Source organism: Aethalodelphis obliquidens, unplaced genomic scaffold (assembly GCF_003676395.1).
Source record: "Aethalodelphis obliquidens isolate GAN/ISIS:26980383/991018 unplaced genomic scaffold, ASM367639v1 scaffold9, whole genome shotgun sequence".
Classification (NCBI taxonomy): Eukaryota; Metazoa; Chordata; class Mammalia; order Artiodactyla; family Delphinidae; genus Aethalodelphis; species Aethalodelphis obliquidens.
Genome location: NW_020837953.1, coordinates 46,195,285 through 46,220,207, shown reverse-complemented (window position 1 = coordinate 46,220,207; position 24,923 = coordinate 46,195,285). Strand labels below are relative to the sequence as shown.

At 41.8% G+C, this 24,923-nt stretch overlaps 1 protein-coding gene across 1 annotated transcript in view; it reads right to left on the bottom strand.

Moving 5' to 3' along the window:
* The window catches only part of RERE (arginine-glutamic acid dipeptide repeats), a 435,053-nt gene extending 419,198 nt beyond the window's left edge, over positions 1-15,855 (bottom strand). The window contains 1 exon segment of the mRNA XM_027110298.1: positions 15,397-15,855. The gene's annotated coding sequence lies outside the window, so the exon portion shown is untranslated.
* Positions 15,856-24,923: the final 9,068 nt, after the last annotated feature.

The window sequence follows — 24,923 nt, the reverse complement described above, 5'->3', positions numbered from 1 at the left end:
TACATAAATTAAGATAAATGCGATATTCAAGCCACTCAGTGTTCATATTAGTCTCACCCTAAGTAATCATGCCACTGACCCGAGTGTCAGTCAGCACCATCTTCAATCTCCCTATGAAGAGCTAAAGGAAAAGAAAATCTAATTAAAAGCCCAAGAAAAAAATCCACTTTAATCAAAACTACAAGCCAAAGGCCAAGGGACTTTATGGTAGGAAAAATCCTAAAACTTGAAAAAACTGTTAACAAGAAAAGAGATGTCAAGGGAGAAAAAGAGGAGACACTTTAATTTAAAGGATTAAAACCAAACCAGTCAAAAACAACTTTCCAAACAGAAGAAGCATAAAAATATGGAGAAATAATAGAAGATGAGGGGATTAAAGTGCAAAAGAATCACAGTTTTAAGGACATTTTACTAAGAAGAATAGGAAACTAAATGTTTAAAGCATTACTTTATAAAACTCAAAGTAAAGAATAACTGAGTTCTATCAAAATCAATAGAAAATCGCTATAAGACTCTGTCAACATCTTTCCCCAAGTGGAACAACCATACAGATGAGGGTCCCAGATATGACCAGTAATAAGAGCTACTATTCTGTAATAGTCCTTGGACAGGAGCTACCTGGGACTCTACTAGATGGGAGTCAATGCTAGAGGACAGAAAGATTTTGGTCAAAAAATCAGTCTGACAGTTGCCAGCACGCTTTTCTCCACAAGAAAATACCTGTGAAACATAACAGAAACACACACAAGCCAGATCACCATTGTTCTTAAAGTGAAGCCATGTAATCATCTCATCACACACACACACTTTAGTATATAATAAGAAACCTCTGAAATAAAAAATGACTATAGTAACTACAAAGGAGTTGACTCACCCACGTAAAAAAACTGACTTACTAATTTTAAACACTTACCATATTTTTTAAATCTTTTTACCTCAAAAGCTTTTACACTTCAGAGTTCATATTTTTTTTTAATTTCAGAAAAAGTCAAAAAGTTTGTGTCACCTTTAGCAGTTGGAAATCAGTTTCAACTACAAGTTATTTAAAAGAAATCACTCCCCATCCAGTACCAAAGCACTGAGATTCCAAAGCAGTTGTCATGCATAATTCCATTTGGAACCCAGCTAGCCCAACTGTACTCTCAGGTAAGAGAGGCCTATACACTGGAAAAATAACAAGAAAAGTTGCATTACCCATTTCCTGTTTTGGGCCTAATATGCCGATGAGCTTGGAAAGAAAGAGAGGACCTCAAGTTCAGCTTGATAGTTATTTACTACAAATAATAAAGCAATGGTTGGCACTCAATTTTTAAACAAATGAGTAAAACCCACAAAATGTATACTTTAAAAGGGTAAATTTTACAGTATGTGAATTATATCTCAGTAAAGTTATTTTTTAAATCAACAAATAAATGGTACTTGGAAAGAAGTGATCCATATAACATAAACCATCCAGCTCTACTACTGAGAGACAACAAAAATGTGTATTTTAAAATTCTGATATACAAAAAGATCATTAACTTCATTCATGGTCTAAGATGCAAATTAAAATAAAATATTGTACATTTTTCACCTATCAGATTACCAAAGATCAAGAACAGATAAGGAAATCTAAACCCTAAAACACTCTGTGTACACTGGCACATCTTGGAGGGCAATTTATTCACAGCTCTGAAAATTTAAAATGCACACACCTATTGCTGCGGCAATTCCACTCCTAAAAATTTACGCTACAGATACACCTATGCAATTGTACAGGTACAAGGATTAAAAAAAAAAGCCAGACTCAATCTAAGTGTCCATCAACAGGAAATTAAAGTATGCATCCACACAATGCCCCACTATGCAGATTTTTTTTAAAAAGAAAGACGAGGTATAATTACAATTGACTTGAAAAATGTGTAACTGGAGTATTAAGTAAAAAGCAAAATTCAAGATAGTATGTATAGCACATACATGTGCTTATATATGCATAGGAAATGTCTAGAAGAATATTGGGGGAGTGGGCACTACTCTTCTTGAACTGTATGAATCAATTATAATGAGTATACATTAATTTTATAATTACAACTTATATTTAATTACAATGCATCAGGCTCTCAAATAGTCTCACCCTGGTGTTAAGTCTCCCCATGCAATGGCCCCTGTCTTTCCAGTGCTCTACTGTTCCAGCCGAACCAGTCTGTTCTTCCTTAGAGAAATCAGCCCAAAGGACTCCTCCTCCAAAATGCTCCTGCGATCTGGTTGGAACTGCTACCAGCAACAGCTTCAAACATAAATTACCTGAGTTGAAAGAACTACGTCTGCCTGCACCTGCTACAGAACATTTTTAAAGACTTTTTTTAAAAAAAGGAAACTGAAACACAATTTAATAATCCTCATCATAGAAGCAGCAAATGTACCATTTCCCATGTTTTCCAGACTTTGTGCCTTTGCTCCATGACATTTCCTGCCTGAAATCCTCTTAGCTACTTATCACATGTCCAAATCCTGCCAATCCTTCAAAACACAGGTTAAACACCTCCTCCTACACCACATCTTCCCTAAGGCCTCCAGCCAGAGCTTATTCTCTTTCTTAAACCACAGCACCAACACCTTGAGGTACTTTCCTCTACCTAGTACTCCACTGTGTACATGTCTTATTCTCACTGGTGAGAAAATTCTTCAAAGGCACACAACTGGTGTACACATCATTGTGTATACCCCAGTTCATACATAAATTAACCTGATGTGTTACTATAGCATCTAATAACAAAAGCATGGCAAGAATCTAAAAATAAAAAGCACAGCTTTTTCTTATGTATTTATGTAATATTTATACATGACAAACAGTAGGAGTATGAAAAGTAAGGCTCCCTCTCTCTCCATCCCCCTCCCCAGTGCCCTACCATGCCTCCTTAAAAGGCAATCACTATGATCAATTTCTTAACACAGGGTTTTAAGAAGTTCTTGGACACTATAACTTTATGACACATTCATAACTTTGGGTCTAAGTTGACAGAAGTAACTGGCATGTCAATTATACAACTGCACACTGTGTACATGTATGCTGCGGCAAAGAAAATACGACAACTGACAGAAAGATAAACTGTGTCCTATGACTTACAAAATTAAATTTCTCCCGAGTTGTGAGAAGAAAAGTCATTGTTCATTAACAAGAAACTTATAGACTGTTTCAAGCGTATCGATAAACCAAGTTATTAGAGTTTTTTCATAATGTAAAAACTGCTTAAGGATTCCATAAAGACTGTAAAATTCTCACTAAGGGCTTCCCTGGTGGCGCAGTGGTTGAGAGTCCGCCTGCCGATGCGGGGGACACGGGTTCGTGCCCCGGTCTGGGAAGATCCCACATGCCACGGAGCGGCTGGGCCCGTGAGCCATGGCCGCTGAGCCTGCGCGTCCAGAGCCTGTGCTCTGCAACAGGAGAGGCCACAACAGTGAGAGGCCCACGTACCACAAAAATAAATAAATAAATAAATAAAATAAAATTCTCACTAAGCTATGAAAAAGGTGCTAAGCCATTACAGATAAAATACTAAAGAAAAATGCAGATGTTTTATAAAGCTAGATATCTTAAAGAATATTAATAAACTGTTTATAAAAGCATTTCTCAATATCATATTAATAGCTAAAAGATGTCTGCACAGTTTTCTAATTTATAAATGATAAGAATCAAATGTTTGGGCTTCCCTGGTGACGCAGTGGTTAAGAATCTGCCTGCCAATGCAGGGGATACAGGTTCGAGCCCTGGTCTGGGAAGATCCCACATGCCATGGAGCCACTAAGCCCGTGCACCACAACTACTGAGCCTGTGCTCTGGAGCCCGCAAGCCACAACTGCTGAGCCCCCGTGCCACAACTACCGAAGCCCGCACACCTAGAGCCCGTGCTCCGCAACAAGAGAAGCCACCGTGATGAGAAGCCTGTGCACCACAACAAAGAGTAGCCCCCCGCTCGCCACAACTAGAGAAAGCTTGCACACAGCAACGAAGACCCAACACAGTCAAAAATAAATAAATAAATTTATTTTTTAATGTCATTATCAAGAATTTGTCCAGAAATCAGCTTCCTGAATATGTCTTGGGGTTAAGAGATTAAGCCAAATCTCCTTTATCATCAACATCAATAACATTACACAATAAAATTATTCATTCAGTCATTCAACAAGTGAATGAAAACCTACGGCGTTCCTCACATGCTAGATGCAAGGAACACTGAGCTCTGCCCTCCTGGAGTTTACCTGAACAATGTACCTGAGATTGCAAAATCTGAAGGCACACTCCAGGTGCCTCTTTTCTAACCTCCAAGTTAATCATCCCCCATCTGTCGTCATAGTCTTGTTTCAGACTGAGCATAATATGATTAGGCGTCAGTTCTGCTCTGTTAACATAATTATATATAATCATATTCCTCAAAGATTACACTCCCATTTCCAAAATTAAAATCAGCACATTACCGAAATGCCACAGTAGCTATCATTAATGGTGGGCCACTTTTCCAAATGGCAAATCTTATTTATCACATTTATCACATATGACATTTCTCATTAATTTCATCTCAGAGAGTAACCTTATCCTTAAATTTGAAAAATACTTTGCACCTCCCCCCAGGTCCCAGGGGCTGGTCTAAAAAAAAGTCAGAATGTAGGGCTGCTAGACCTATAGCCAACTGTTTTTGGTTATTTCTCACAGGCCGTTAAACCAAGCTCACTAGAGAGCTGAAGGTGGACCAACAAGACGCGCCTCTCTCTCTCCATATCCTACCTTCCTGAACCTCTCTAAGAGGAGGGAGTATTAATCTGATGGGGTCACAGTCCACAACACTGACTGGACTTGTTTATAAATTCGAATATTAATTGGAGATTGAAAGTTACACACATATATGCTCAGGGATGGCCGTCATGCTCCTGCTCGTTTCTCTCACACACGCCCTAGAAGACTAACGTTTGGGTCTTTGGTACAGTGGCCAGCCAGAGGAGTGAGTCGGCGAGATTTAGGACGAAGGGAGGTGCCTAGGCTTTAAGTTTAAGCAATACACACCCCAACCCAGTTTCTTAGACAGCTCTGTGTTGGTATTTTGGCCAAAAGCCCAATTAATAATAAAATAATACTTTGAATTTCCCACTTGCCATTATTCTACTTACATAAATCTCCTTTAGGAACATCACAAGGAAGAGGTACAGCTAAGTTATGACGTCTGATTATTCATTAACACCCCCAAACCTCACCAATACTTTCTGGTCTATGTCATTCACTTTACATTTAATCATGTACTGTTCTGTAGCATTTCCTATATTCAAGGAATAGTAAAAACTTTATGTTGCTGACTTAGAATTTATTTGAACCCTCTAGAGTTAACCCATTGCTCCTACATATCTCGTAGTTGTTGAGTGTTGCAGATAAAGAAACAGGACATAGTGGAAAGCTAGATCTATGGATGACAATGATACAGGAATAATTTTAAAAATAAGGCTAACATTGAGCACTTATTATTTACCAGAGACATTTTAAGCACTTTATATGTATTAATTACACTGGTACTCACAACAAATTTATGAGTACTATTATTACCCCTACATTGCAGATGAGGAAACTGAGCCACAGAAAGTAAGTAACTTGCCTAAAGTCAGAGTTAATAAGCAGAAAGCTGGAAATTGAGTCTAGAGCTCTTAACTACTTTGCTACAATAGTATAATAGTTATGGGTGGACAAATACAGATTGGTAAATTTTGAGGCTCGGTGCCCAGAAGACATCCGAGGAGACAGAGGGCAACATGGGTCCAGATCTCAGAAGAGAGATCAGGGCTGTATTTATAAACTTGCAGGTTGGAAGCACTAGGTGGAATGAGGTCACTCTGGAAGACAGCACTGAGGGAGGAGTTAATGGACAGAACCATGCGGAACACCAATATTTAAAATAAAGTTGACATTTTAAGTCAAACTGATGATGCAGTAAGCCGGTATTTTTGTATTACATACATATAAAACACACAGTAAATTATAAATCAAAATATGTAATAGGTATACCTACTCTGGGAACTAGAACTACAACGACTATGGGTTATGGAAGCACCTGCTTTCAATACACTGTTGGGCGCAGCACGTTAGACGGGACACCACCCACAACGCTGTTTCAACGGGAGGGAATAATCTGCTCTAAAATCTACCTTCAGAAATGACCTCCAAGGAATACAGAGTTGTGAAAAGAAAGACAGCCTAAATAGATGGCCAAATTTCAATGATTCTAAGGCACACGATGTTTCACATTTGTAAGTCAGGAGAACTGGGACAGGTCTCACATAGTTTAATTGGCAGCATTTTATTTCTTAGTGGTACATAAAATATGGTGCATCTTACTACTGATGGCATCTTAAGACACCATGAAATGTGTCTTTTAGAATACATCCCATTCTACATGTGAGCATACATACTGGTATAGTTACAGGAAAGCTTTCTGCTTACAAGGGGTTTACAATCTAATGGAAAGAACATGATTAACAATAAGATACAAATGCAAAGAATAAACATTGATACAAGATATGAAGTGATAAAATGAGTGAAAAGGTTAAAGAACTGAAGGTACTTAATTGCTAGGAAATATGAGTAGCCAAACCAAAACAACTTAAGGCAGTGTGTCCTAAGCACAGTTTTAACTGAAATAGATGAAATCTGATGGAACAACAACAGAAAGAAGGTAGGAAATAAATGATATCTCAACAAAGGCAGAGAGAGAAGATGAATAATGTGAGGTTATGGTCACATCTCTCTCCTCTTAGAACCAGCAACTACCTGCTAGTTAAAGTAAAGCACTGCTTGAAGATAACTAATCAAAGGGGAAGGCTTTTTTTAATCTTCTGTATCTCTCTCCTTTGAATCCCTGTGATAGCTTTTCTTCTTAATCTATTTATTTATTTATTTTTGGCTGCATTGTGTCTTCGTTGCTGCACGTGGGCTTTCTCTAGTTGCAGTGAGTGGGGGCTACTCTTCGGTGCAGTGCATGGGCTTCTCATTGCGGTGGCTTCTCTTGTTGTGGAACACGGGCTATAGGCACAAGGGCTTCAGTAGTTGTGGCGTGTGGGCTTCAGTAGTTGTGGCACGCAGGCTTAGCTGCTCCGTGGCATGTGGGATCTTCCCAGACCAGGGCTCAAACCCGTGTCCCCTGCATTGGCAGGTGTATTCTTAACCACTGAGGCACCAGGGAAGCCCCCCCTGTAGTAGTTTTAAAATCTACAAATTATTTGATACTCCTCCCTTCAAGAGCTGCATCTTAACTCCCTTCTCTTTGCCTGTGGGCTGGACTTAGTGACCTGATTCTAACTAATGGAAGTGATGGAAGTGACAGTGTGTGACTTCTGAGACGAAGCCATAAAAAACTTCCTCCTCGCTTTCTCTCTTTCCCCTCCCTCCTCTCATTCTGGGGGAAGCCAAATGCCATGTAATGAGGTCATACAGGTAACCATATGGAAAGGTCTATGTGGCAAGCAACCAAGGCTTCTTGCAGAGGCCTTTCTTCCCACAGCCCAGTGAGTGAGTCACCTGGAAGCGGAGCCTCCAGCCCCGATCAAGCCTTCAGATGATGGCAGCTCCAGCTGCATCCTAACTGCAACCTCAGGAGAGACCTCTGAGCCAGAACCACTCAACTAGGCCACTCCCAGACTACTGACCACAGAAACTGTGAGATAATGAATTTTACTGTGCTGTCACCAAGTTTTGAGGTAATTTGTTATGCTGCAATACATAACTAATACAACCCCAGAATATTTTGTGTCTCTAAAATACCTTTTTTTTAATTTTATTGAAGTATGGTTGACTTACAATGTTGTGTTAATTTCTGTTGTACAGCAAAGTGATTCCATTATACATTTATATATATTCTTTTTCACATTCTTTTCGATTATGGCTTATCACAGGATACTGAATATAGTTCCCTGTGCTATACAGTAGAACCTTGTTGTTTATCCCCTAAAACACTTACCTTTATCTTCTAACAGTTAAATGTACACCGATGGCCAGTATAGAGAAAATTTCTAGAAGGCTGCTCTCTTCATCTTTACATGCCTATAAGGCTTACTTCAGTGAACTGCATAGTTAAGTACCTGTTTTTGTTTATTATTTGTAAAAAGACTAGTGCTTATACAATTGACTGCAGTTATCCAAAAATGAAGTGATTATATCTTGAATAAGAGTATAGCTACTGGAGCAGGGTAAAAAAGAAAAATATTGATTTGACCTGATTACAAGATGGAATGAGGGATAACAGATGCAACAATCAAAAGTAACTCCAGAATGACAAATGTATAAGGTGCAAATAGTAGTTATGTTGTACCCTTGTAAAGACTAAAGTGGAAAACTTGCTTGAAGAAAAACAGTAGAGAGTGGCAAAGCACTATAACAGTAACACCCAGAACTGACTTCTTCATTATTAAGGAAAAAAGGACAAGCCACTTGATTAAGAAAGGATTAGCTTCACATGTGTTTCTCAAACTGTTCTACAGAATAGTGGTTCTCATTAAAACATCACAGGTATTCTTTGGGGAAGGGAAAAACAAACAAACAAAAACCCTCTACATACCACAGTCCTAAGTTTTTAAGGCTTTAGGGTGCTAATATGCATTATAAATTTATTTGACCTTAGAACAGTTAAAATACTTGCAGCATTTTAGTATGCCATGAATATAGTTTGGGAAACACCAAATTGGGTAAGCAGGTAGGTAGACAAGTAGATGAGGAGATTCATAGGAAATAAAACAAGACAAACGCAAAAAAATGATCTCACCTAAAAAAGAGAACATAACTGACTACCACTGATGATTATGTACAGTTTCTTAAAGGAAAATAAACTTAGATAAGCTATCAAAAGCAACAACAGCTGCACCAGATGTCAGGGAAAATGAAGATGGAAAAAACGTGATAGGATAGAAAAGAAGAAAATAAATTTCCTTTCCATAGGCCATGGCTCAGAATGCCTTCCATCCCCTCAGCTCCTACTGTGCATCTCATGAGAGCTGGTGTGAGCACCCCGCCATCTAGAAGGTAGGCAGGTAGCTTAAGAGGCGGTCTGATCCCAAACCCTTTACCAACAGTGATGATAACTAACAACCTATCAGATCTTCTTTCTTGGGAAATGTTAAATATATTAAGAGTCCTGGGCTTCCCTTGAGGCGCAGTGGTTGAGAGTCCGCCTGCCGATGCAGGGGACGCGGGTTCGTGCCCCGGTCCGGGAAGATCCCACATGCTGCGGAGCGGCTGGGCCCGTGAGCCATGGCCGCTGAGCCTGCGCATCCAGAGCCTGTGCTCCGCAACAGGAGAGGCCACAACAGTGAGAGGCCCGTGTACCAAAAAAAAAAAGTGTCCTTAGTGGAAGTGGAAGCAGAGGGACAAAGACACGAAGAAACCAGAGATAAAGCAGTTGAGTGAAGAGTAGAAGATTAGGTGGGCAAGCTCTGGCTGTTTAGTGCCTTGTGCAGGAAAAGAACACCTTTCTTCAATAAGAAATTTAAGTTATTATTGTTCAACCTGAACAACCTTATGTGATGGCCCTGCCAGAGACAGCAGGATCTCAGCCAGGTGATGCCCCTTCAGTCACATTCAATGACCCACCCAGAAAGGGAGAGGGAAGGGAAAGAGGAGTGAATGGGCAGGAGGAACACAGGCTCTGCCTTTAATAAGGAGCATCTAGTTTATTTTTTTTTTAATTTTTTCTCTTTTTTTAAATGTATTTATTTTTATTTATTTATTGTTTTTGGCTGCATTGGGTTTCGTTGCTGCGCACGGGCTTTCTCCAGTTGCAGCAAGCGGGGGCCACTTCTTCCCTGCGGTGCACAGGTTTCTCATTGCGGTGGCCTCTCCTGCTGCAGAGCGTGGGCTCTAGGCGTGCAGGCTTCAGCAGTTGCAGCACGAGGGCTCAGCAGTTGTGGCTCGCAGGCTTAGTTGCTCTGTGGCATGCGGGATCTTCCTGGACCAGAGATCGAACCAGTGTCCCCTGCATTGGCAGGTGGACTCCAAACCACTGTGCCACCAGGGAAGTCCCAGAAGCATCTAGTTTAAATCCACCTGAGTGATGTTTTCATACACCAAATATGTTTTCAAATCAGTGGCCAGAGTCTACCCACCCCATGAGGAATCAAGCCAAGCTGTTCTAGCGTCGATACACTTCCCCAGAGTAGCCAGGTTCTGCCCAGGAAGGGAGAGGTTTCCAGAGCCTCCCAGGCAGCTTCTCTGAATTCATACATGCAGACACATGCCCACACTCCAGCTGGCTCACCCTCCTCAGTTGTGTTCACGCCACACACTAAGTGCCACGGCAACTCCACCCGCCTCCTGCTCCCCACCCCCCAAAGAAGTCAGGGCATCAGGAATCAGATCTCTGGGAGCCAGTGGACACCTGTAGGTGTCTCTGCTGAGCGTGGCCGTGGTCATGGCCATGGGTGCAGGAATGGGTCTCTGCAGGAGGGGCTCTCCCGTGCTGCTCCAACACTCTGCCTAGAGATGTTGCACGGCCATGCTTGCTCACGAGTTCTCCTTAAGGTTAGTCCAGGCCCACAGCGCAAACACTGTGCCCTTATGAATGGTGTCCTTATGCTACACACAGTCTGGACATCCATACACTGCCCTGGCGCTAGGGTATACGGTAACAAACGCTTCCCACTGAGGCGGCAACGCGGTAATCGGGTCACTAAAGCTGGGCAGCGTCCATACCCCTAACAGCATTCTGGCATCCACAAGACCCGTCTGAACCTGTGGTGCTTCCGTGAGGCCTCTCGAAGTTTAAATTTCTGTTCCACTTTTTCCCAATATGTGAGAATGACTTGGAAGACTCTCTGCTCCTCGTACAAAACCCTCACAAATCACATGTATATAACTAGTTTAAAATCAGGATATAACCCGTAGCCTCAACTTCTGTTGCAAAAGCCCAAGACAAATAGGCTGTAAGAATTCCTCAAATACCAAGTGATCTATGAATTAGAAGTCTTATCATTTTGTAACGTAACCACATAAAGAAATAGTCCACAGTTAAGTATGTTGCTGACATACTGGCAAATTTTACCAAATAAAAACAACAATTTTACACTAGCACAAACAGGTCACCTTACCAAAAAACCTCATACAGTATTAGCAGTCCTACTGACCTTGTTACCTAACGTACAGACACATATTACATCTTGCATTGCTTGCCAAACCAACAAGTTATACAAATCACAATTCCAAACAAAATCCAATCCAGAAAATAGATTTCGTATTTCAGCATATTTGAGTTATTTGTGGTCAAATGTTCACTAAAATGTCTTCAGCAATCCTAACCATTTTCTCCTCATTATTTAAAAAACACTAGCACTCTCTTAGACAAGAAACTAAGCACAAGCCAACAGGCTCACCAAAATCACACTTAGGACAAGTAGAGCTACAAATCTGGAATAATTACCAAGATATTAATTATTAACAATTACTTAACTATGATTTAAGAGAAATTCTTGGTTGTTGAAAAACCCTACAAGGAACTAGAGCACATTATCAGAAACTGATTATCTCAGACAATAGTGTATTGTTTCAGGGTGTGTGTGTGTGTGTGTGTGTGTGTGTGTGTGTGTAATGAAGTTCACAGCTGTGCTACACTAATGACTCAAACACCTGAATTCTCTGCTATCTTAACCTTTAAATCAACTACAAAAGAAGCTGCCAAAAGCAGTTAGGAGAAAACCACAAAATTCCCCAAAGAACTTGGTATATACGACTGATTTTACTACGTAAATTTTCATTACTGAGATTTGAACAAGATGTTAGAGAGTCAAAACTAATTTTAAAAGCAAGGGGTGCTTACTAAATCCATAATAATATTCAACATACTCCGGTTTTTAGAAGGGCACAAGCCATATTCATGTGTGTGTGTTTACAGCACCTGGCATATTTCTGTTCAATATTACATATAATTGTTGCAGGACCTGACAATGATTAATGTCTCACTTTTTAAAAACTTTATGACTAACCATTAAGTCAAAGTTGAAAAAGTAACTGGTGCATTTATTTCTTGATTTAGGTTACCTTCTTGTTGTGAATTGGTTCTCAGTTATTCTAGTTACCTTGTAACAAAACATTGGCAGAGACTATAGGGGACTGAAATTACCTGACTCTACTCTTGCTGAATAAATAATACATTTGACCTGTCCACATTTCATTGTAAAAGATCCACAGCTTTAGAGATTACACTCTAAGCTTTGAAAGCAAAGTGAATCAGAAATCACATTCCTAAGAGCAGCCAGTCTGGAACAGAAGATGTTTATTCTACACTGAATCCCCCTTGCCACTGCAAACCTCTCTAACAGTTCATTACGCTTAAAACAGTTGAGATGGGTAGGACGTATTATAATAAGAATTCTTCAAGGTATTTATCAAGCAGATTACCTCTGAAACTACAGCTTGGTTTAGAAGCCTTTGAGCAGAAATTTGGCCTTCTGTGTTAATCTGTACATACTCATTTCGCATCTTCTCTTGACTCTTATTTTTTTTTACTCTAGTCCATAGAACAATTTATCCTATCAGACTTAATTTTGTTTATATGACTCTTGGAAACACTACTGCAGTGCAGCACTATTACATATGCAAAACTGCTGATTTCAGTGAGCTCCTCTCCTACCCCTCCATCCCCCACCCCTCCCACCCCCATTAAATCTTGGGGGAAAAGTGCTGGGTCCAGTGCTGGGATTTTTCTTTTCTATAGGGTAGGTCTACTTGACTTTTTACTAATGATACCGAAAACTTTTTAAAGACTGCTAGTGTGGGGCTTCCCTGGTGGTCCACTGGCTAATACTCCCGAGTTCCCAGTGCTGTGGGCCTGGGTTCAATCCCTGGTCAGGGAACTAGATCCCACATGCTACAACTAAAGATCCTGCATGCTGCAACTAAGATCCGGCGCAGCCAAATAAATAAATAGAAAGACTGCTAGAGTATGTAGAGTTTCAGACACCAAGAACACAAATAAGCCCCCTTACCTTTTTTAATATTGCAAGGCAAACTGTATTTCTCATAAAAGAGAGTCCTTGGAAGTCACAATGTATAAATACTTCTAATAACAGAACAAATTAATGTCAAGACAGCCAGTAATGTAAAAAGCCTCAGTGCAGCCGTGCCTGTCAAAGAGCATCTGTGTTAGTAGCTCAGGGAAGTGGCATGTGCAGGAAACCACTACAACGGTGTTCAAAAGAAAATCATTAGGCCTCAGAGGTTAATCCCCTCCCCCATCCTCTTCGTCAGGATCCTTCAAGGCAATTAACCAGTAGAAGGCGCTACTCTGCAACCCACAATATTCACACCAACCTGCATCCTTGGCCCAGAGCTGGGTCTAACCCAGGTGTACTCTTCTCAGCCTATTCCCTGTCCAGCGTTCCAGGAAGCCTCTACATTAGCCCCAAAAGCAGAAAACCAGATCTTTTCTTATAACCCCGATTTTTAAAACAATACAAAACAAAACACAGAGAGCTCAACAGCCAGTATACCTGTCTTATCAAACCTACAGACCACCACCAATATGTCAAAACATAAACACACACACTTTGCTAACTATTAATCTCAAATACAATCTTTATAATCTTAACTGAGACAATCTACTTTTACCTAGAAAAGACGACCCTGGTCACATTCACTACAGTTACAGTCAACTAAACAAATCACTGTCTCCAACAAAGTCAGGGGCAATGAGGAATACGAAAGCTGACTATAAGGCCACGACATATAACGAGGGATTTTATCTTCACATGCACAAAAAAGAAAGAACAGTAGAAACCAAGGCTGCAAAGGCAAGAAGGGGTGATGGAAAAGAGCAGTCTCTGAACATGTTTTTGAGTGTCCTTTAGTTTCTGACGTACTCTTCTGCCTCTCAACAAGGTTGCAAAAAAAGGCCAGACAGAAGATGGGTGAAGAAAATTGAAGAAGAAAAGCACCCACCCTTCCTCCATCTCCTCTCCCCTCTCCCAAAAAGAGCTGTGTTTGTCTGTGCAAACCTAGTCCCAAATATGGGAGAGAGAGAATGAATGTGTGTATGGAAGAACAATGAGCCCTCTGCCTGGTATTTTGTGTGTGTGTGTGTGTGTGTATGTGTGTGTGTGTGTGTCTGCCTCTGCCTTTTTTCCCTTCGACCTCAACAAGGAGAGCTGGAGGCCAGCTTCCCATCCAGCCTAGGCCATCGAAATCCAAACTGGTTCATAATTTACGGTGGAATTAACTCAGCAAGCAAATAGAGGAAAGGAAATAGCTACCCAAAGATGATTTTACTATTGTATAAATCCATCCTCTCTCCCCTCCCCCAACAGACTGAGACTACAGAAACCAGTGTACACCAGACAAAAAGGTCTCTCTTTAAATGGAAAGCAATTATGGAAACTGCTTCAAATCTAAACATAGGACGTGTTAATTTGTGTTACATTAAAACGTTTGTTGTGCAATTCACCGACTTACCCTTTTACTAGTTATCTTTTTTGTGTTTAAAAAATTGCTTTGGAGAAAACTATTTCAGGATTCATACAAAACTACTTTCTAAATGTACCTTAAAATAGCAACACATACTGAAACATTTAAAGCACCCATTTTCTCAAGGACACATTTTGCTTAAATCAATGTTTGAAGTCTGTAATCCAGAAAAAACTGTAAGCAAACCTTGGAAAAGAGGCAGAGGAAAATGACAATTCAACAATGAATCATTTTGTTTTCCTTTCAACAACTTCTCAAGCAACCAGTTTCAAAGGAAACCTGCAATACTTTCTCCCTCCCAACACATGATCTATGTAAAACTACTTTTTCTTCTTTCCAAAACCCTAAAAAATATACTACTAATAATAAAAATAAAAGCCACTCTCCTTCAGGGAGCTGAACTAAAACATGATAGTAAGAATCCTCTGCTGCCGCAAGTGATTTTTGGTTTTAAAATTCAAGAACCACACAGAGCAAAGAACTAGAGATTTCGAACACAAAGAGAGTATCTTCCCCTAACGTGAAAATGAGACTTTTAAGAAAAGTCCAACCCCCAAGACAAACATTCAAGAAATTCACAAACATTCAAGAAATTCAGTTTCTGTCCTGGACTTCTCCCTCCGCGCCTCCCCGCCCCCCGCCCCCCAGTTCAGCCCATGATTTAGTCACATGAAACAGTTTAACCTCAGACAAGTCAAACCAGAGCAGGACTAAGCAGCAATGAAAGAGCAGGGGTCAGCGGGCGAGAGGGACAGCTACCTGGCCCGCACAGGGCCAAGCGGCCCCCGGCCCTTTATTCCCGCCCGCCCCGGCCGTGCGCGGCCCCCACCCGGGACCCGGGCTTCCATGCCGAGCCCTCGGCCCGCCCCACGCCCGCGCCCAGGACGAGGGGCCACAACAGCGGGCAGACGCCGCGCGCGGGCAACTTGGAGACTTACCTCCCCCGGACGCGCTACACCATCAACGGAGGTGTGTTCGAACGGCTCCTGGGAAAGTGGGGGGACGGGGCGGGAGGCCCGCGGGGCTGCGGCCGCCGGGCTCGGGCCGAGGGCTGGCCGGCCGCGGGGACAGAGCCGGGGGCTGCGTGGGCTTCTCTCCCGTGACCTTTCGTGCGGGCTCCACCAGGCTCCGCGCTCGGCCAGTCCTTCAGGAACGGGAGCCAAGGCTCATGTCTGGTTTTGTTTTTCTGAGGGCGAGGGGGCTCCCGGAGGATGATGGTGTATTTTTTTTCCCCCTCAAGTAGGAGAGAAAACGAGGCAGAGACAATGTGGGAGACGAGCGAGGGGAGAGAAGCGCGGAGGCGGGGGCGAGACCCGAGCCGGGCGAGCGTTTCGGGCGTGCGGGAGGAAAAGGAGGCTAGGAGCGCGGGGAACGGCTCGCGAGCGTCTGTAGGAGCGGCGGCGCCTCGGCTATGGTGGCCGAGCCGCGGCGGGGCTGCTGTACCGACCCACCGCCCACTCCGCGCTCGGGCCCGGCCCACCTCGCAGTATCGCGCCTCGCCATTGGCGAGGCCCGGCATGACGCATGAGGAGGCCGGGCCAATGGGAGGCGGAGGGCGGGCGAAGGGGCAGGACTTCTTTGAGACTGAGCTCGCTCGCTCCCCCTCTTTCTCTCTCTCTCTCTCTTTTTTTTTTTTTTTTTTTCCCTCTTTCTAATAAAATGAGCAGAAAAGAAGGAGGGGAGCGGCAGAGCTCTGGCTCCGCGGCGGCCCGGCTTGAGCGCGCGCTCCAGGAGGTGGCCTGGCGGTGGGCTGGGTTCCCCGCCGGCCGTGTCTTTGTGCGGGTCCCGGGCCGCGGCGCGCAGCGGGCAGGTCCCAGGGGCGGGATTGGCTGGAGCCCAGTGCTCCTGTTATTACCAGGGTCACGGTTTGCCTTTTCAGCCACTTAAGATGCGGATTCATATCCCTGGGGGGACCTGGAGTGGGTTCGAACGATTCGCTCAAAGACTCGAAATTCTGATGCATATTAACGTCTTCAAAATAAGTCTATGGTAAAGATTAAATAGAAAAAGAAAATAGAAATTGGTAGGGGCTTCCCTGGTGGCGCGGTGGTTAAGAATCCGCCTACCAATGCAAGGGGACGTGGGTTTTAGCCCTGGTCTAGTAAGATCCCGCATGCCGGGGAACAGCTAATCCTGTATGCCACAACTACTGAGCCTGCGCTCCAAAGCCCGCAGGCCACAGCTACTGAGACCACGTGCCACAACTACTGAAGCCCAAGTGTCTAGAGCCCATACTCCTCAACAAGAGAAGCCACGGCAATGAGAAACCCTCACACCGCAATGAAGAGTAGCCCCGCTCACCACAACTAGAGAAAGCCTGCGGGCAGCAATGAAAACCTAAGCCAAAAATAAATAAAATAAATAAATTTATTTAAAGAAAAAAAGAAATTGGTAGATTGCACTGCTTATTTGAAAAAAAGTATAAAGATGAAAAGCCTGAAAATTCTCATCAAGGAATAAAGAAGGAACACAGACACACAGAGGATTTCGGAAAGAGCGGCGTGTATAAAACTCTATGCCGTAAGTTTGAAAACAAAAAATCCAAGTATCACCTTTTCTGTGAAAAACATTGTATTGTGTCCCACTTTCCCAAAAACTGATAATCACAGGGTCTACAATGCTATAAGGGGAGTAAGGGGCAGGACAAATGCTCATATTCTATTTAACATAATTTATAGGATTGAAGGGTTTGGAATTTTTAATTATGATTAGCAGTTTTTGAAATGCATATCATGCTTATTGAGTTCTTTCACAGACCCTGGCATGAATCCAGGGTGAATCATCAACCTATTGTTAGTTTGTTAATACACTATAAATGCTTATTGGAGTCCTTGTATCATACACTCTTCCTGAAGGAGTTCAGATCTGTATATAATAGAATAATTAAGGGATAGAACATAGTGCAAAATAATTCACTCATCTATTTCAAATGAAGTGATAATTTTCTCTTTGCAATATCTATTCAGATTGCAGTTTCCCACATCCAACAGTTTAAAAAATGATAGGGGGCTTCCCTGGTGGCACAGTGGTTGAGAATCCACCTGCCAATGCACGGAACATGGGTTCGAGCCCTGGCGCGGGAAGATCCCACATGCCACGGAGCAACTAAGCCCGTGCACCACAACTACTGAGCCTGTGCTCTAGAGCCCATGAGCCACAACTACTGAGCCTGCATGTCACAACTACTGAAGCCCACACGCCTAGAGCCCGTGCTCGGCAACAAGAGAAGCCACCGCAATGAGAAACCCGCGCACCGCATTGAAAAGTAGCCCCCGCCCGCCGCAACTAGAGAAAGCCTGAGCGCAGCAACTAAGACCCAAGGCAGCCAAAAATTTTTTTAAATTAATAAAAATTAATTACTTTTTACTAATTATTTTTTTTTAATTTTTGGCTGCATTGGGTCTTCGTTTCTGTGCGAGGGTTTTCTCTAGTTGCAGCAAGCGGGGGCCACTCTTCATCGCGGTGCGCGGGCCTTTCACTGTTGTGGTCTCTCCCGTTGCGGAGCACAGGCTGCAGACGCCCAGGCTCAGTAGTTGTGGCTCACGGACCTAGTTGCTCCACGGCATGTGGGATCTTCCCAGACCAGGGTTCGAACCCGTGTCCCCTGCATTGGCAGGCAGACTCTCAACCATTGCGCCACCAGGGAAGCCCTAATTAATTGATTTTTTTTAAATGATAGGACTAGTAGATATTATTGGACTGTGACCCAAGGGATCTAAAATCAAATGGGTCTTTGCCATTACCTTTCTGAGTAACTTTCAGCAGGAAAAATCCTGTCTGCTGCAATTCCTTCAGCTATGAAATGGGAAAACTAGTTAGTACCGCCTTATCTATCTAATATGTGAGAACTGAATTTTACAGCATAATTCAGTAAACGGTTCTCAGATGGAACTATTCCACATCAGTTTGGAAATAATGAAGGGTAAAGTGCATTAGTTAGATGGCTTCAGTTTCCACCAAAATCTGCATTCCCAGGAGTACTATTTCTAAGAAAGGTTCAGCTCCATGGTGGAGGAATGGATGACAGTTCCAAGGTGATGCCCGTGGATCCTGCAGTGCCATTCAGCAGGGAAGAGAAAGGTTCTCAAGATCAGGAAACTATATTTACCTAGTATTAGGGACTGACATCCTTTTCATTTAGGTTTTTTTTTAATGTAGATTTAGAAGTCTCCAAATTCCACATCGTTATAAAGCATAATATTATGGTATTGGGCCAAAAATTAGCAAACTAGACCTTTTTAACTATAACAATCACATGCAAGAATTGTAGTCCAACTATAAAGCCAGAGAATACAGGCTTTCTTCCAAGGAACTAAGAGACTGATAAGGTAATAACAATACACTGTAACAAGAACAACGATTAAACCATTGATTGAAAGGTTATTATGTTCCAAGTGCCAGGCAAAGCATGTTGCTTTCTCAGCCCACTTAGTCCTGACAGCAGCCCATGATGTGTATTATTATTATCTCCATTTTAAAGGTCAAGAAACTGGGGCTTAGAGAAGTTAAACAACTTGCTCAAGGTGAAAGAGTTCAAATATCCAGTGGGATTTTTTCCCATTATGAAATTAGAGAAAGTTTCATTATTTTCTTTTTAGCAAGCTTTAGAATATGGAGAACACTTATCTGAATCTGAAAACATCAAGAAGGACTTTCGTTAGTTTTATATATCTTAATACAGGTAGAAGCAATTTAATTTGTATATAGAAGTCACATCAGAGATGTAATACCATTATTTAAAAGAAGCCAGGAGATGGGCTTCCCTGGTGGCGCAGAGGTTGAGAGTTCGCCTGCCGATGCAGGGGACACGGGTTCGTGCCCCGGTCCCAGAAGATCCCACATGTTGCGGAGCGGCTGGGCCCGTGAGCCATGGCCACTGGGTCTGCGCGTCCGGAGCCTGTGCTCCGCAATGGGAGAGGCCACAACAGTGAGAGGCCCGTGTACCGCAAAAAAAAAAAAAAAAAAAAGAAGCCAGGAGAAAAAAAGAAAGGATTATTTAATAAATGATGTTGGGTAATCAGATAGCTATATGGGAAAACAAAAGCAACACAGAAAAACAAAACATTTTTTTTTTTTAAAAACAAAACATTTTTAACTAGATTCCTATTATTCCTAAACCCCTTCTCCCAAATTATAAATGGATTTTTTTAATGTAAAAATTGAAGCCACTAAACCATTATTTCTTAGGTTGAGTTTAGTGGTTATTTTATTATTGTCCTCTATAACCCACATATAGGTTATGTTTATTCTTTTGTATATGTCGGCTATTTTATTATTTTTAAAAAATGAAACAATAAAAGTATTAGAGGAATACTAAAACTTTTTCAAATCATGGATTGAGGAAGTTTTTTCTAAGCATGACAGGAAGCCCAGAGGTCATAAAGGAAGAATACCAATAAATTTTGCTGCATGAATATTTTATATCACTATAAAGCATAAAAAACACCATAGCGCAAGAAACAAGCAAACGGAGGGAAAATATTTTCAACACCTATAATAAAGGGCTGACTTCCTTAATACAAAGGCTCCCACAAATCTGTCGTCGGAAAAAAAATCAATGGAAAAACAGACAAATATATGAACAAAAAAGTCTCAGAAAAAAATGTGTTCAATAAACATATACTCATAATGAAATAAATGCAAATTCAAATCACCTCAGGAATTTTTTTTTTCAAAAGTATTGATGAGAATATGGGAAAACAGGCACTCTGCTGCGCTGTTGGTAAAAATGTAATCGTTCCATTTTTTAGAACACAGTTTGGCACTATCTGTGAAAATGTTGAATGCCCATACCCTCTGACCCAGCGACTCTGCCTCTAGAAAGCCATTCTACAAATAATCTTGCACAAGTGTACAAAAATACATACAAAAAGGCTTGCAAGAAAAAAAAAAAGGCTTCTAACATGATTTATTATAGTGAAAACCTGGGAAAAGCCAAACATCCATCAACAAAAAATGTTTAAATAAACTATGGTACAAACATACAACGGAATACCTTACAAGTTTCAAGAAGAATGCAGTAAATCTGAATTGATAATGAATGGTAGCTGGGATTCAGAGTTAAATGAAAAAAGCCAGTCACAGAACAATTATGTAAAGTATAATTCCATTTGTATTTTTAAAAAGGACAAATTTGTATCTGCTTCAAAACGTCTAGTAACTTATCCACCAGGCGTGGAACAGAAAACAAGGAGGGAACAGGAGACTGACTTTTGACTTCATTCAACTCTGTTCTTTTAAATTTTTTTTCTGTTCGTATCAAGCATGTATAATTTTTATCATTAAAAAAAAATTCAAATTCTTTGAACGTATGGCCAGTAACTGGCCTTCATAATTCATCAGAAGTACTCAAGCCTTAGAACAAGTAAATTGTTTTCCCCTGAAATGCCTTAAGCGAAACTATGGTACTTTATCAAGCTTGGTAACAGACGGAAGCTTGTTTCTAGGCATTTTCTTTGAATTTGCCTTCCAAGTTTATGTAGTGCAAATACCAGCCAATAATGAGCTTCACCCCACCCACCACTGCACCTTTCGATCTAGCCACCAGCAGTGCTAGCTACTTACTCCCCACAGCAGCCCCTCTTTCTGCAGGCGCTCAGCACTCACGTACCCACAGTGGGTTTATACTTAGCCTTCTTCCTCAGGCCGAATAAGTAAGCCGTGGTAGCCTTTGAAAATCCCTGCACTGAATTGGAATGGAGCAGTGGGTGAGTATTGGGGGCTTACTGCAAATTGCAGGAGGCATATGTCATGCATGCAAACACATGTAAAAGGGAAACAGCCTTTCCCACACCCCCAAAAAAGGATCAAAATCGGAAACCTTCTTCCTTTGTTTGGACATGCCTAATTGTGGACAGCAATTAAGGTTCTCAATTCAACCCCAGACTAGATGAATTTTCTTTCAGCCAGAGTAGAAGCGGGTCTGTTGACCAGTGGAGCATTCTCTCCTCTGAGTCACGCTTAGCCAGCCAGTGTCACAGTGTGCTGTCCGAGGGCACAAGGGTGCCTTTTGGATGAGATCTAAACCCCAAATCTGACTTCTGACCACTTGCGGTGCTTGAAAAGTCGCACAGGGCTTTGTGAAAGAATGAAGGGGAGGAGATGCTGATTTTCATTGTCTTGGCCTAATTCCAAGTTTGATCATTAGCTGTCTCCTCCTTTGTCTCCCTGCCATCTCAGTGAGACGTGCCATTCCACACTTCCTGCTATAAACAGCTGTCCACTGTTAACTGAGCGAGCCAAAGAGCTAGCAAATTCCACCCTGGGGAAAACTGAATTTCAAGATTAACATATCCTCAGCATCTATTGGTAAATTACTTAGGTTTACCTTGGAGGGAAGGTGTAGTTTTCTAGGGAGAATAAGGGCATAATAATGGAGAGTTGAAAATTATCCACAAACCCTATTTTGTCTAAATGGTAAACAAAGAAGGCTGGCATGGATCACAAAGGGGCCCTCGGAAGGAGGAGTCCAAAGAAAATATATTTTAGATTCTACTGTATTATTTGGGGGACCCAGAATTCAATCTTACAACATTGATGTGGCAGGTGCTATATGCCACCAAAATTCATTTTTTCAATCCAAGGCATATACACATACAGAGAAAACAGGCAAGTAACTCATAACCCAGAAGAAACAGCAAAATTCACCCTCTGTCATCCAGCTTTGGTGTCTAAGTTGGACATGTCTGGGGCACTCATTTTAATGCCTCTCTCCCTTCAACACTTAAAGCATCTATATTTCAAAATATCTACATTCCTGGTCCTCTCAACCCCAAATTGCCTCCTTCTAATACTCCAACTTCCAGATAAATTCTTCTATATTTACTTTTTCCATCTTAAAAAGAGCATTTTAACTTGGAAGCATTCAGGATGTCCTTCAATAAGCGAATGAATAAACGGGTACATCCATTCAATGGAATATTATTCAGCAGTAAAAAGAAATAAGCTATCAAGCTACAAAAAGGCCTGGGGGAACCTTAAAGGCATTACTAAGTGAAAGAAACCAATCTCAAAAAAGGCTACATACACAGTTTAATTCCAACCATATGACATTCTGCAAAAGGCAAAACTATGCTGAAAAAGACGTTCTGGAAAAGGAAGTAGAGAGATCAGTGGTTGCCAGGGATGGAGGAGGGAGGGATGGATCGGTGGAATACAGGGGACTTTTAGGACAGTAAAAACTATTCTGTAAAATACTATAAGGGTGGATACAAACCCACAGAATATGCAACACAGAGTGAACTCAGTTGTAAACTATGAACTTTAGTTAATAATAATGTATCAATAGTGGTTCATCATTGTAACAAATGGACCACACTAATGCAAGATGTTAATAACAGGGGAAACGGGTGGGAGTGAAAGGGTATGTATATAGGAGCTTTGTACTTTCTGCCTAATTTTGCTGTGAGCCTAAAACTGCTCTAAAAACTAAAGTCTATTAATTTTTTTTAAAAAGAGCGTTTTAGTTCTGTTCTTTGTGTTGCAAAGAATGGAGACTCACTCAGCATCTCAAGGAACTGGGGATTTACGTGCAGATGTTCCCATAGGGAACCCCGGGCAAAGCTGAACCATGTGACATCAGGAAAAGGAGGGACTAGAAGCAGGGCCACAGGAAGGTCAGGACCCCCAGCTCTCTCCACCGTTAGCATCACTGGCCCACTATTCTCATCTTTCCCACCAGCTGACCTCCTCACCCTCTACGGTTTAGCTTTTCTTCACTTCAAAGAGTCTGTTCTCCCTCGTAATTGCTGCTTTCATGGGGCCTCTCCCAGATTCTCGGGTTTTTCTGGAACTTATGACTTATCAGCTACAGCTGCTTCTGCCGGCTGCCTCACAACTTAAGTATTTCCTACTTAAAATTCCTGAGAGTGAAAAACCTAATTGGTCCAGTTCATCATTTTAGACCTGGTCCTGTCCTGGTCCCTGGCCCCCTGTGGGGTGCAAGTAGCAGCAGAGGGATGAACAGGGGTGAAGGGTGTCCCGAGGTGAAAACCCCAGGAACTGTCGTAGAGCCGCTTCCCTGATGAGCCTGACATCCAGAGCATGCTTTTGGAACGGCTTGTGCCAACCAATCAATCAATCAATCAAAAGAAGAAGAGTAAAATTGAACCTTAGCAACTAAGTAATTCAACTTTTTTTTTTTGGTGGGGGGGCTGTGTTGGGTCTTCATTCCTGCGCTCGGGCTTTCTCTAGTTTCGGTGAGCGGGGGCTACTCTTCGTTGAGGTGCGTGTGCTTCTCATTGCGGTGGCTTCTCTTGTTGCGGAGCACGGGCTGTAGGCACGCGGGCTTCAGTAGTTGTAGCTCGTGTGCTCTAGAGCGCAGGCTCAGTAGTCATGATGTACAGGCTTAGTTGCTCCGCGGCATGTGGGATCTTCCCGGACCAGGGCTCGAACCCGTGTCCCCTGCATTGGCAGGCAGATTCTTAACCAGAGCCACCTGGGAAGCCCTAAACACAATTTTTAACAGTAACTTTTACAAGGGACCTTTGGCCTTTCTGATAGAGAAAACCCAAAAGGAGCACACACAAGTGACAGAATGTTCACATTCTCTTGAACCGATAAAAATTTCATAAGAATTATCTCAGAGCACATCCCCCCCCCACAAAGGCCTTCTAGCCAACCTGCAGAAGAGCCCCATTACCTTCAAACTAACTGCAAATTCTTACTACACTCAAGGAGGGGAAAGAGAAAGCCAAGAAAAACGAAGACCGATCTTTACACTGAAGCACCATCTACCCCATCTGACCTAGTAATATGTGATTAATTTTCATCCCAGGGTAAAAGAAAGAGTCTAGGGTTAGTAAGCCAGGGAGAGGTGACAAAATGACTTTCTCCCAGGACATAAAAACTTTGGGTAAGTTGATTACCACAAATACAAGAAAGGAATCTAAGCCCCAATAATTAAGAATAAAATCGAGGAAAAGGAAACTAATGAAAGCAACAGGCTCATAGATCATGGCCAGCAGAGGTAAAGACATACAAACTGGGAATTCCCTGGCAGTCCAGTGGTTAGGACTCCGTGTCTCCACTGCAGGGGGCATGGGTTCAGTTCCTGGTCAGGGAACTCTGATCCACATGCTAAGATTTGCATGCTGTGCGGTGCGGCCAAAACAAACAAACAAACAAACACACCACAAAGGGAGATACTGTGATAGAGAAAACCAAGATTGATAGTTACCCAGTTGTGTTTTACAAAATCTTACAAGTCAGTTATATCTGAATTTTAAAAATTAAAATATATTAAAAATAATTTTTTTATCTTTCAGATTTTTTTTAAACTTCTTTTAGGAGCCTGTGATAATATGCTAATGAAAAGGCACTCCCAAATCCAATATAGACATCAAATAGTGTGGTTTAAAAACTCAAATGTGAAATGCAAAATTAAGAAATTTTGAAGTGAAATATGTGAGTTTTTGAACAAGACCCAAAAAGGACAAAGTGTTCAAAGACACATTTGACTAAAATA